The sequence below is a fragment of the Carcharhinus amblyrhynchos genome, chromosome 1, assembly GCF_965287045.1.
Source record: "Carcharhinus amblyrhynchos chromosome 1, sCarAmb.v2.hapA, whole genome shotgun sequence".
NCBI classification, from domain to species: domain Eukaryota; kingdom Metazoa; phylum Chordata; class Chondrichthyes; order Carcharhiniformes; family Carcharhinidae; genus Carcharhinus; species Carcharhinus amblyrhynchos.
Window position 1 is genome coordinate 71138116 of NC_137324.1, and position 10073 is coordinate 71148188.

Consider the following 10073-nt stretch of genomic DNA (forward strand, 5'->3'; position numbering starts at 1 on the left):
CAGCACACCCTACACTATTGAATCTGTAACATCTTAATTATCAACATCTGAGGACTTATGCCAAAATTCATAGAGTTGTCAGACAGATCGGTCAGGATTCAGCCTGACCTAGTTATACTCATGAAATCATGCCTTACTGAAAATGTCCCAGACACCACCATCACCTGGGTTTGTCCTGTCCTACACGTAGTTCAAACCACCAGTGGTAGCACTGTTGTCTACGCTTGGAAGGGAGTTGAGGGAAACTCCCTCAGTTTCCCTCAACTGAGGGAGTCTCAACATTGATTTCAGAATCCATGGAATCTCATGACATCAGATCACATGTTAGCAAGAAACATCCTGCTAATTACTATCTACCAACCCCCCCAACCCCCGCCACCAGCTGATGACTCAGTACTCCTCCATATTGAAAACTACCTGGAAGAAGCACTGAGTGGGAGACTTCCGTTTTCACTATCAAGAGTGGCTTGATGTTACTGAGCTGGCCAAGTCTTGAAGGGCAGGGCTGTTAGACTGAATCTGCAGCAGGTAGAGAGGAAACTAACAAAATGGAAAAACCTACTTGACCTCATCATCACCAATCTACCTATTTACTTGCCATAGATGCACCTGTCCGTGACTGCATTGATAAGAGTGACCACACAACCACAATCAGTAACCTCGGAGCAGCATGGTGGCACATTGGTTAGAACTGCTGCCTCATAGCACCAGGGACCCGGATTTGATTCCCATCTTGGGTGACTGTCTGTGCGGAATCTGCACATTCTCCTGTGTCTGCATAGGATTTCCTCCCACTCTCTGAAAGATGTGCTGGTTAGGTTCAATGGCCATGCTAAATTCTCCCTCAGTGTACCCAAACAGGCCCCGGAGTGCGGTGACTAGGGATTTTTCACAGTAATTTCGTAATATAAGCCTACTTGTGACACTAATAATAAACTAAAGTTATCATTGCCTGACATATCCCTGACTCTACTATTCCCAACAAGCCAGGGAATAAACCCTTGTTCAAAGAGGAATGCGAGAGAATATACCATCCAGGGCAAAGCAGTCTTCACCGTCGATGCATGGTGGCAGCAGTGTGTACCATCTACAGGATGCACTGCAGCAACTCACCAAGGCTCCATTGACAGCATCTTCCAAACCCGTGACCTCTACCATCAAAAAGGCAAGAGCAAAATATTCATTGGAACACTTGCACTTGCAAGTTCCCCTTCACATCAAAGATTCAGGTCCTGATGTGTTCAAATCTGAACAGAATTCATTATAAAAATAATTAAGTTCCAACTGTCTATGAGAAATAGAATATTTATATACAAATTTTAAACCTTTGCTGCAATTTTCAAAAATGTTTCCATTTTTAAAGATTAACCAATATCTATAAATAATCAAGCTGATTAATTTAAAACAAGATTTGTTTACTAATTAGAAGAAATATCCTAACAAAGATTGTTCTCCACATGATCAAGGTACAAAGGATTCCATGTAAACAGCAGTTGAACATGGGTCAGTTGGTGCTATAAGTTAGGTGAACTCTATTAGGCTGGTAGATCGTGCTGATTCATGGGTAATTTTACATTATCATCGATAATTTGTCTTCATGGAGACTTTGACCCAATTCCACCTCATCCCAAAAGGCTTCTATGCAAGTCCAGTTTCCCAATTATGCTTTTAGAGATATTTCCAGGCCAACATGTTGAAGAACATGCATTCGTGAAAGTTTTTCCATTTTTAATACCACTTGCTCTGATGTTGTAAGTGTGCATTGAAAGTATCAGAAAACAAAGAAAAAGAATATCAGTCAAAAAAGATTACAACGCCTGCCCTAATAATCCTGGGTTTTAAACCTGTGTAATTGCAGAAAAGTCATATGTATTTTCCAGCTGTTATAATGAACTGAAGCAGAGCACATGAATAGGATAGTTAAGAAAGCATATGGGACCATTGCTTCTATCAGTCATGGTATAGAGTATAAGAGCAAAGAAATAATGTTAGCATTGTACAGAGTGACAGTTGGACCACAACTAGAGTACCGTGTGCAGTTCTGGTCACTTCACTATAGGAAGGATGTGATTTGATTAGGGAAGTTACAAAGGAGATTCGCCAGGATGTTGCCTAGGATGGAGCATTTGAGCTATAAAGAGAGAGATTGGATAGGCTTGGACTGTTTTCACTAGTACAGAGAAAGTTGAGGTGTAAAAGATTATGAGATTTACAGATAGGGTGACTAGGAAGCAGCTGTTCCCCTTGGTTGCAGAATCAATAGTGAGGAGGGATAGTTTTAGCGTAAGGGGCAGAAGATTCAGAGGGGATTTGAGAAAACATTTTTTCACTCAGAGGTTGGTGGAAATTTGGAATGCACTGACTGGGAAGGTAGTGGAGGCCGGAAACCTTTAAAAAATATTTGGGTGAGCACTTGAAACAGCATAACATTCAGCAATATGGGACAAGTGCTGGAAAATGGGATTAGTGCAACTTTAGTGGTTGTTATTGCCAGTGCAGGCTCGATGGGCCAAAGGGCCTTTTCTGTACTGTATAACTGTATGACTCTGGCTATGAGATGCATCTAAGTGCAGATAGGCATACATAAGAACATAAGAACATAAGAAATAGGAGCAGGAGTAGGCCATCTAGCCCTTCGAGCCTGCCCCGCCATTCAATAAGATCATGGCTGATCTGTCGTGGCTCAGTTCCACATTCCCGCCCTCTCCCCATAACCCTTAATCCCCTCTCTTATCAAAAACCCATCAACCCGCGTCTTAAAAATATTTAGCGAGGCAGCCTCCACCACCTCAACGGGCAGAGAATTCCAGAGATTCACCACCCTTTGAGTGAAGAAGTTCCTCCTCAACTCCGTTCTAAACCACCCCCCCTTTATCTTGAGGCTGTGCCCCCTAGTCCTACTGTCCTTTCTGAGCGGGAAGAGTCTCTCCACCTCTATCTATCCATCCCATTCATCATCTTGTACGTCTCAATGAGATCTCCCCTCATTCTCCTAAACTCTAACAAGTACAAGCCTAGTTTATTCAGCCTCTCCTCATAGCTCAACCCCCTCAACTCTGGTATCAGCCTAGTAAACCTTCTCTGCACTCCCTCCAATGCCAAAATATCCTTGCATAAGTGCGGCGCCCAAAACTGCACACAGTACTCCAGCTGCGGCCTCACCAATGCCCTATACAGCCGCAGCAAGACCTTCCTACTTTTATATTCAATCCCCCTCGCTATGAAGGCCAGCATCCCATTCACCTTCCTGACCACCTGCTGCACCTGCAGGCTGGGTTTTTGCGACTTATGCACAAGGACCCCGAGGTCCCTCTGCACCGTTGCCTGCTGCAGTTTTTCGCCACGTAAGTAATAGTCCTTCCTACCATTATTCCTACCAAAGTGGGCCACCTCGCACTTGCCAACATTAAATTCCATTTGCCATTTCCTGGCCCATTCGCCCAGCCTATCTAGATCCTTCTGCAGACTCTCCACACCCTCCACACAATTTGCTGTTCCACCAATCTTGGTGTCATCAGCAAATTTCGACACCATGCACTCGGTTCCCTCCTCCAGATCATCTATATAAATGATAAATAGCTGAGGCCCCAGCACCGACCCCTGAGGCACTCCACTAGTCACCAACCGCCAATCCGAATAGCACCCATTAACCCCCACTCTCTGCCTCCTATTTGACAACCAGTCCTCTATCCACACTAACACCCTACCCCCAATTCCATGCCCCCTTACCTTCTGCAATAACCTCTTGTGAGGTACCTTGTCAAACGCCTTCTGAAAATCAAGAAAGACCATATCCACCAGCTCTCCTCTATCCACCGCCCTAGACACATCCTCATAGAACTCCAATAAATTTGTCAGACACGACTTCCCCTTAACGAAACCGTGCTGCATCTGCTCTATCAAGCAATTCCCCTCAAGATGCCTCGCTATTTCCTCCTTGATGACGGATTCTAACATTTTACCTACAACAGACGTTAAACTAACTGGCCTATAATTCCCTGCCTTTTGCCTGCCACCCTTCTTAAACAACGGCGTAACATTAGCCGCTTTCCAATCTTCCGGCACTTCCCCGGAATCCAGCGATGTTTGGAAAATAACCAAAAAGGCATCCACTATCACCTCCGCCATTTCTTTCAGAACCCTCGGATGCATTCCATCCGGTCCTGGGGACTTGTCCACAATCAGTCCCATCAGTCTGTCGAGCACCGCCTCTCTAGTAACAATAATGTCATTGAGACCCTCCAGTCCTACCACCTTTCCATCGCTAACACCTGGCAAATTATTCACGTCTTCCTCCATGAAGACTGAAACAAAAACGTTATTCAAGACCTCAGCCATTTCCCCATCCCCTACCACTAAGTCCCCCTTCTCATCCTGTGAGGGTCCAACGTTCACCCTAGCCAGCCTCTTCCTTTTTATATATTTATACGAGGAAGAGATGTTTGGGCTTGGTATAATTATGTTCTGAACATGCTTGCATTTGGGTTTCCTCCATCCTTTACATAGTTCAATGTATCTGGTGCAAATACACAGAGAATTACCTCCCTACATTTCAGTCAATCATCATACATGCTAGTTCAATCTCCTCAATCATTCATTCCATTTCGATTATGTAACAAAAGCTGATACTGGTCAGTATAATCTACCTGACTGTCACAGATATGGATACCAAGTAGCACTTCCCTTTAAACAGGAGGATTTTGCACCAACACAGACCCATCTTCTGCATTTTCTCAGGGTAAATCCCATCAGCAGCTATTACAGAATTAAACTGGGATCAATTCCCCATTATATTCATCAGCCCCAACACTATTGACAGTAATGTGTAATTAAACTTCTCTGTTGCTTTTAGATCAACAGGTCTTGGATGCTCACGAAATAACGAGGCTGCAGAACAAGTTAATTAAGCTTGTGAAAAATGAGATACTGTTGTTAAAAAGCTGGCAGGTCACGCACTCTGCAGCAAGCTCTCAGACTGTGAAATGCAATCATGCACATCACATATGTTTTTAAAAGGGGTCATTGACCTCAGGAGTTTGAAGATGTTTTTGGGGCTGCATTGTGTGAAGCCTGTGCAATACTACAGTTTGTCATTGAATAAGGATAACAGAAAGAGTGAAAAGCAATTGACCAAATATAAAGATTAGGAGTGTGAAAATCAAATGACGTAGCACTGCTTCTAGTGGTGCTACAAAGGCCTAGCTAGCTTGCTCGGGGACAGGCTGTACTGCTGGCTGCTACCTATTCTTAGCAAACCCCACTGATGTTATGTGTTGCAACCTGACAACGTTCCAACCCGAAACACTGGTTTCATACGATGCATTTCTTTTTGGATATTAGCGAGAAACGTTTGCAGAAATAGTGAGAACTACGATCTCTCTTTGGATTATCAAACAAACAAAAATGTTTATTGAAGTGGAAGAAAGATAATAAAACACTGCAAAGGGCAAGTTTATACTTCGGCAAATTAACAGTAAGCACTTAGTCCCTCAATGACTGAAAATGCAAAAGTATCTGTTTCCCCCGTAATCCTAAACTCTGCTGAAACTCCTGTTTCCCAAACAACATCCATAAACCTACTGGTCAAATCTAGCCACCATACAGCATAAGTGGCTAGGACTTGGGAATGTTCTTTGTTTAGTGAAGAATAAGATTCTTTTGCACAAACTGGCTTGCCTTTAGCATTTCATTTCTAGCTGAGCTGTTTCCTGAAGAGGGTTATTTCTCTCCCCTACTCTTCTGCGCCTTCAGCGCCTAATCTCTGATTGAACTGTTTCCTGGGGATGGCTGCCACATTGTGCACCCCACCCCACCACCTGCCCCCTCCCCCCCACTGTCTACTCCCCCTCCCCATCCCCCATCTCTCGCTCTTTCTTGCTGCTGTTTGTTGAACATCTCATCTGTGTCTAAAACTGATTCCTGGCTCATAGCAGTCTCACTATTAATCATACCAATTGCAAAGAACACTGTGTTCCTTATTCTTTTCTTTTTCTTAGTTGCTGCCTAGACATGGTTTACAAAATACATGGCAGTTTGATTTTACTTGTTCAAAAAATATATTCATTTTAAGAGCATCCTGTCATTTTGTAACACTATGCAGCATTCTCCATCGATATGGACACAGGCAGCTGCACCCCTATTTTACATCCAGACATATTACATTGCTGTCATCCTGATAACTCTCAGCCCAACCTCCTAGTGTGACACCAGGATTCTAGATTTGGACAATATTGTCCTGACAATGTTTGACTTGTCCACTCTTGATAAAGGAAGTGTGGAGCAGCAAGATGGACTGTGTAGTCATATTGTGTAAAAATCAGGCTCACTGAATGCAGGTAGGTTACATTTTTGGATTTTGTTTTCCTCTTGAAAATATCTAAAAGTACACTGTTGTGATCGGCATAGAGAGGCAATTGTCTGAGAGTGTTGGTTCACCCTCACAGGGATGGCAGAAGAGTTGTCCACACGAAGCTGCAACAGATATGGCGTCAATAGTGCCAATGGTTCTGGGTCTGCAGCTCGACAGGAAAAGGGAGCAGAGATGCAGAGAAGTCAGGCTCTCATTGTCATGCCCTCTGCTAGGTTGGATCCAGACTCCTCCACGCTCCTTGACAGTGACAGGAAGCAGTGGGCAGATCAGATATTGCACCCAGCATCTTGGTGTGCATGCCCATCAGCACCCTCTTATATACTGCCTCACTGAGCTCTCCTCTGAGATCTCTACATGGATCCTGACTGCTTCTCTGCCTCTTTTAAGCTGGCAAATGAACCATCCTCTCATCCTCAATTTAGTTTCAACCCACTCATACAGAGTCACTCACCAAATGCTGTTCTCTGCTCTACAATGTCTGAGTTGTGGCTGCGAGTGTCAGGTCAAATAATTATGCCTCTTCACCCATTCTCTGCTGTCCCATCTGAGAACGTTTGCTAAAAAAAAACCCCAGCAGTAATACTTTGCATTTCTAAAAGTGTCTTTAGCATAGGAAACATAGAAAACAGAATAAGATGACAATTGACCCCAAACTGATGACTGAGAGATGATGAATGGTGATTAAAAACTTGGTCAAAGAATGAAGAAAAGCATCCTAGGAAATATGCAAAGTAGCATTCAAGAATAAATCAGTCTTTAACCATTCCCTATGCTTATGCACCCAAGGAAATTGATCCTATATATGTCCAAGGACACTTTGCATGTAGAGAACACATTTCCCCAAGGAAATGAAGAGAGAATTGTGCTATAATGTCAAGCATGCTTCACTCTTTCCTCTGAGTCAGAAGGTTCTAGGTTCAATTCCTACTTGAGAGGCATGAATACATAATCTAGGGATTCTGTCTTTCAGATGAGATGGTAATCCAAAGCACCATAGATTCCATAGAATCCTTATAGTGCAGAAGGAGGTCAATCGGCTCATCAAGTCTGCACTGACTCTCCATATACCCCATAAAGAGACAGGCATAACTGGGACTCACATGGATATCCACAGCCGCATCTTTTATTTGGACCATCCTTGCTCTCATATCCACATGTCCGTTCTTAGCCTGCTGTAATGTTCCAGTGAAGCCCAACGCAAACTGGAGGAGCAGCAGCGCAACTTCTGATTAGGCATTTTGCAGCCTTCCAGACTGAACATTGAGTTCAACAACTTTATACTGCAAACTCTCTCCTCCACCTTCACCCATTCCCATCATTTTTTCATTTCTTCCATTGATTCATCTTTTCATTCCCAATATATTTTTTATCCCACTTTCCATCTATTTTCCTTACCACTGTCTTCCCTCCTCAACCCACCTCACGAGAGACATCTGTTCCAAGTTGTCCTTTGGCAGTCTGTTTACATTTGTTCTGCCTTATACACATTCTGATCTCTTACTGGCTGCTATCCACCCTTCTTAATCATGATCATCGCAATTTACATTCCCTTGATCCATGACATTTTTGACAATCCCTCCCTTACCTCCACCCATTGCTAGCCCCCTATCCAGCCCCCATAGTTCCACTCAACCCTTCTCCCCAACAACAATATAAATCTCATCCTCTTTTCAGTTGTCTTCAGCTCTGATGAAGAGTCATCCAGACTTGAAACATTGGCTCTTTTCTCACTGCAGATGGTGTCAGAGCTGTTGAGATTTTCCAGCATTTTCTGTGTTTGAACCACAACCATCTTCCTTTGTGCTAGGTATGACTCCAATCAGTGGAGAGTTTTGCCCCTGATTCCCATTGACTCCGGTTTTGCTAGGGCTCCTTAATGCCACACTTTGTCAAATGCTGCCTTGATGTCAAGGGCTATCACACTCACCTCACCTCTGGTGTTCAGCTCTTTTGTCCATGTTTGAAACAAGGCTGTATTGAGGTCAGGAGCTGAGTGGCCTTGGCAGAGTTCAAACTGAGCAACGGTGAGCAGGTTATTGTTGAGTAAGTACTGCCTAATAGCACTGTTAACAACACCTTCCGTTACTTTGCTAATGATGAGGAGTAAACTGACAGGGTGGTAATTCATGGGTTGGATTTGTCCTGCCCTTTGTGTGCAGGACATACCTGAACAATTGTGTATATTGCTGGTTAGATGCCAGTGTTGTATCTGTACTGGAACAGCTTAGTTACTAGTTCTGGAACACAATTCTTAAGTATTCATGTCGGAAGATTGTCAGGGTACAAACCTTTGCAGTTCCCAGTGCCTTCACCCATGTCTTGATATCACATGGATTGAATCACATCCTCTTTCCAGTTGACTTCAACTCTGATGAAGACTTAACCAGACTTGAAATGTTTTCTCCTGAATACTGGCATCTGTAATGCTAGGTGTTGTAATATGCCTTTAAGGGATTGTGGGTAAGTACTATGATTTTTCAAGCGCAGAGCTAGCAGACAGAATTGTTGAGTTGGTGATCACAATCACTCCCAAGGAAGAATTCTTGAAAGGTCTGTTAGACAAGCCCAAAATGTAAAACTAGGGCTCCTTGATGCCACACTTGGTCAAATGCTGCCTTGTAAAGCATTGAAGAGCTTCTCAAAGATAGACATAAGTACTAAGTGACTCTGAGATTAACAAAACTTAGAGGTCCTAACTATAGTCTCAATTATTGATGCATTCATGAACACCCAAACCTAGCATCTCTAGACAAGTTTATCATTACAAGGTCTGGAAATATCAGCAGATTATCTCTATGCTTTTGAGACTCATAGATTCACCAGTCCAATACGCTTTACAATGATTGCTAAAAATACATGGTAGCTAAAGCCCACCACTTAAACATGCATTGTAAATAGTTACACCTTGTTGGAAGAATGAAATTATCTTCCAGGAAGAAAGAGGGATTTGTATTGTGCTTTTAACGGCAAGAAGACTGGGATCACATAACACATTTCTCTTAAAATTATTTGAGGATGGGGATATTTGTGGAGCCTCTTCTTCCAGTTAGTTATTTGTTCACCACCATTCACGACTGGATGTGGAAGGATTGCTGATTTTAGATCTGATCCACTGGTTGTAGGATTGCTCTGGCCATTATTTGCTGTTTATGCTGTTTGGCGTGCATGTAGTCTACAACTGTGTTGTAGTTTCACCAGGTTGATGCCTCGTTTTTAGATATGTCTGGTGCTGCTGCTGGCATGCATTCCTGCATTCTGTTCATCAAACTCTACCCTACTGTCATTTCCTTCATGAACATTTAGATGTTCTATTTCTTGAATGTGCAGTTGGTCTGTCATTGCAAGGACAAAATCTTGAAAGTTAATGCTCATTACACAGGTAGTTGTCATAGTTCTTTTATGATATGACAATTGATGACTGCATTACATTTCAAGCACCGGGAAGAATGAATGGGTGGCTGCTAGGCAACTAATGTTACTACTGGACACCTGGTTCCTCATTTCTTTGAATATTTATTTGCATTCAATATCAGTGAATAAATCCCCAAGAAAGATACAGTGAACAGCATGTAATTACTTGCATTTTGGGGGGCAGATAATTAGGCTACAATGCTTCTTTCAATTCAGTACACTGTTTTCATTGTTCACAATGAAGTCTGCTGTACATTTGGAAGAACAAGTGCAGATTTGATGACCACTTTGT